A 4,502-nucleotide genomic window follows, 5' to 3' on the forward strand; every position below is an offset into this window, starting at 1 on the left:
TCACTCAGGCCTTAGCACAGAAATTGCCTCTTTTTGTGCTCTCCTCCTGCTTCTTTTTGCCATAATTAATTCTTTCCCCCTCCTCATTCTTTATTAAGTCTGTGAAGCCTTTGACACAGCAGACCACAATATCATTCTGGACCTCCTCCATAACTGGGTAGGCAAATCTCATCACATACACATTTGTCAAAAGGTTCTTTCCTTGTATCAGGAGACGATTCCTTCTGTGTGGAAAGATTGCTCTTCGATACCAATACGTAATGTTTAATCCTTAACCAATTTCTCTTTTCCATTTACCTTCTCCATCTCAATCATCATCTTATCTTTACCTTAAATCTCAATTAAAATATAACATCTGGACATATTGTTTGACATCATTAGTGACTCTGATGGAGCAATCAAGTAAACTTGAAAGTTCAGGACAACTTACTTCTGCAAAATATTTTGATGATGGAAGCAAGTTTGTTATCCTCAAATCTAGTTCTATCTCCCTTCTTGATTCAGACATCCAATCTGGCCTCCCGGTCTGTATCTTTGGTGTCTTCCTGGGATCTCACCCATAACTCCAAGGTATGGAAATCTTCCTCCTCCTATCACATCAGTATTGCCCATGTGCCTCTCTACTTCATCTTACACTGTTATCTCACCACTGCTCGTGTGAGAGGCAGATACTCAATTTACAAGAAATTTCCTATAACTAGATTCTCCATCTATTTTCAAATGCTATCTGATAGTACAACTTTTCTCCCTGGCCCAAGCCCGTTGATTTCTTTTTTTCTTCTAGTACTATCTTTTAAAAAAAACCTTTTCAATTTTGTTATAAAACTTTTTAATGTGTTTTGGGATGCTGCTTCTGTGCAAGAAGCTGTACAACATCAATTGTATTGTAATGCACTACATTGGTTTCTTCACAAACATTAAAAACAAGAAAAGAGAGCCACCAACAGGGCATTTCACAGCACCCACTTACATACCTCAGATATAGTAACATTGGGAGATATCACCAAGGTTGTAAGCACTTGGACTTTAGTCATATGTATTGCAACACAGGCTTGGCATTGAGCTGTTTGCCAACAGTCTCATGCCTCACAGAATCATCAGTAATATTAGTCACTTGATATATCTCATTGCATAACAAGCAGGACAGAGTCTGATGTCAAGTTTTTTAGTAAACATGCTTTGTGATTTTCTACTGATGCAATTACTGTGCTGTGGGTGTAGACTGAAATAAACCTGTCACCAACTAAGATTAAGGGCTCTACTTGGTATTTTTTATGTTGGTTTCCTTCAGTGCTCCTCAGAGGTTACATACAATTTGGAAGCTATAAAATCAACACAGTATTTCCCCTTCAGTTATCAATAATACAGCAGCATGAGCCTTCCAACTACTTCATAAATGGAGAAAAAGAAATACCTATTCTGAACCTTTCATGGAAGTATACATGAATTCCACATTTTTGAGAATACATTCAAATTCAAGTTGTTTGTTCTTGTCTGACTCTTTCCAGCCCCATCCATTCAAGATGCCAAAACTTTCCTCCAACCCAAACACCTCCATCCTGATCCCTTCCAAGCTTTCTCCTCCCACCCTGGCTAAAATGTTCCAGAAAAACTACTTATAGCAGCCAAAATCCTCTTGCTTCTATCTCCCTCCTCCTTGACAAACTATTGGATCAACTAGAAATAGGTCTTTCATAGTTGGAGTTGCATCTTTCCACAACTAAAGTTTGTTCTGCTACTGTATATGTCATTATTCAGTGAAATTTTATCTTACAACTTATAAACTTACAAGTTTTAAGGATCAAATTTTTAAAGATTTAAAAAACCCATTTAAATCATATGACTCATTAACTAAAGTTCTAAGGTAATAATTGGAGATATACCAATATCCTAGAACTGGAAGGGACCTTGAAAGGTCATCAAGTCCAGCCCCCTGCCTTCACTAGCAGGACCAATTTTTGCCCCAGATCCCTAAGTGGCCCCCTCAAGAACTGAGCTCACAACCCTGGGTTTAGTAGGCTAATGCTCAAACCACTGAGCTATCCCCCAACATCAAGCTAGCCAAAATCAGGTTTAGTTTATTATGGATATCAAAATGTGATCAGATTACAAATGCACGTGAAAATGACAGTAGTATGTGAAGAACTTCAGTTCTAGTAATTTTATTCAAGGTGTATTCAAGGCAAAGATATAATCCTTTATGGAGATCCACAATCTCAAATGTGGATAATGTAGATCAGAAGATGAGTGTATTTTAGAAGATGGCATAAAGGGGGAAGTGAACATAAAGGATGTGGCCAGAAATTCATATAATGAATCTAATACCTCTGGGGATAGTATGTAAAATACATATCTTATTTTGTAGGGTTACATTACACCATTATCACAAATTTGGTTATATGGAAAGGAGAGGTGCCCCCAGTCTGGTACAAGAACATCTCACTCTTTGGGGTGTCCTGAGACACTGCATAATATCTAAATATTTTACTTTGCATTACCTCTGCCACCAGGTCAGAAAGGGGAAAGCTTAGATCATCAGCAAGTGCTCTTCCTCTCCTTTTCATAACGTGATCACATGCTAATTATAAACAGCACTCTCTTATGGGAGTGGAGATTTTACAAAAAATAACAAACAAAGTGACAAAAATATTCCTAGACAACTATCGTGTGTGTCTGTGTGTTCGTTCTTTTTTGGTTTAATGCCCTCTACCAGGCCGTTTTGCTTCAAAGCTTACACCAAATCATCTTTATGATGTTAAAATATATCTGGCTATGTATTTTCATTGTGATTTTTACTATTCTTTTTACCCCAACTGGCCTGAAATGATAAAGAACAGAGGTACATCAAGTCTATCTGGGTTGCTATCTACAAGGGATAGATGGCAGGACTGACTATTAAATTCTAAATGTGGTAGTTTCCTTTTCTCTGGCAAATCTAAGTTGACACTGTGATTGGGATACAAATCACTTTTATCCAAGCGACACACATCCTAGACACAGTTGCCTTCTACATCTAAAAGGACTGTGTAGGTCATCTCATATATATCACCTGTGATTAAATAAAATGAGATAAACTACTACTACTACTACAAACTAACAAGGGAAACTACTTTAAAAAGCAATTTTTATTGATACTTCACTCAAGCTTTTCCACAGAGGGGAATAATCCTCATATAAAGTTTTGTCTTTAGTTGTAGGGATGACTATAATTCTGGACCATTGTCCAGTATGTATGATCCTGAAGGGTAGGGAGGAGGGTCAGAGGCAAGTGGGGAGGTCAGAAATGCCATAATCTTCCATTATTGGTCCTGATATTCTAATACCACATCATCACTAAACTCAAATTGCAAATAAATAACACCATATTTCAGGTCCATATGAACAGAGATAATGATCCACTATGCACCAAACCAAACCAGCAACAAAATAAGAGGGACAAGAAGAATGAAGGAAGACAAAGGAAAATGACATACAAGACAATATCCATTTGATCATAGGGATATCACACTGCTCCCTTATGTAAGAACTCTCAGTAATTAGGACCATACTGAACGTTCTTATTTTCCAGAAACAGCACATTTCCAATCCACTGATCCTTAAAATATCATTGCTGGCATCAATCAAAAGGCACAGTAGCTCTGATCGTGGCAGGCCCTGCTTGCTTAAGTACTTTATTTACTATGTACGCGCTGCCTTTTTTTACTCTGTTTGTAAGGGACATAAATTGAAGGTTGCCTTTAACCAAGTATGTCACAACTCCAAATATGACTTTTTTTTCTTAACCCTTAAAAGAACTTAATTCTTAAAATAACAATTATTTTATATTTATAAGTAACTTATTTTATGCCCAAAATAAAATTAATCATTTGTTATGCTACAAGGTGAAATACATCTGAAGATTAACTGCGAGAGCCAGAAATACCTCTCCCTAAACACACAGGGCTTGATTTCATTCTGTAGAAATCAATGGGAGCTTCTATGAGTATAGGATCAGGCCAATTAAGTTCCTGAACATTATATTAATACTATGGCATTAGTAGAAAAATGCAAGATGCCCTGGATTTGCCCCACTATATGAAGGAGGGACGGACAAGAGAGGAGTAAACTTCTTCACTGACTATTTAATCAGAGTTGTCTTTTCATAAGGAAGTTCAGGATTTCAGGAAGGATTTTTTTGTGTGTATAATATATATACACAACGTAGCATAAACATCACCAAATAAGGAAGAAAACCTGGCACTATATCCATGTCAAATATAAAGAAGAGTTATGTGCTAAAAGAGAAGATGAAGTTATATGAAGAGAAGGAGATGCCCTTTAAAAGAGTCAATGGGTTTTGGGAAAACCAGATAGTTTATGTTAAGAGTGAGACTGGTTACAGCTTTTCATTGCAGGAGTCAAGCTAGCGTCCTTTACATGTGCTCTCCAATAATAATAAATTATTATTTATATAGCACTTATAAGATGATCCATAGTTCACTCAAAGTGCCCTATATGTAATA

Source organism: Mauremys reevesii, linkage group 6 (genome assembly GCF_016161935.1).
Source record: "Mauremys reevesii isolate NIE-2019 linkage group 6, ASM1616193v1, whole genome shotgun sequence".
Lineage (NCBI taxonomy): Eukaryota > Metazoa > Chordata > Testudines > Geoemydidae > Mauremys > Mauremys reevesii.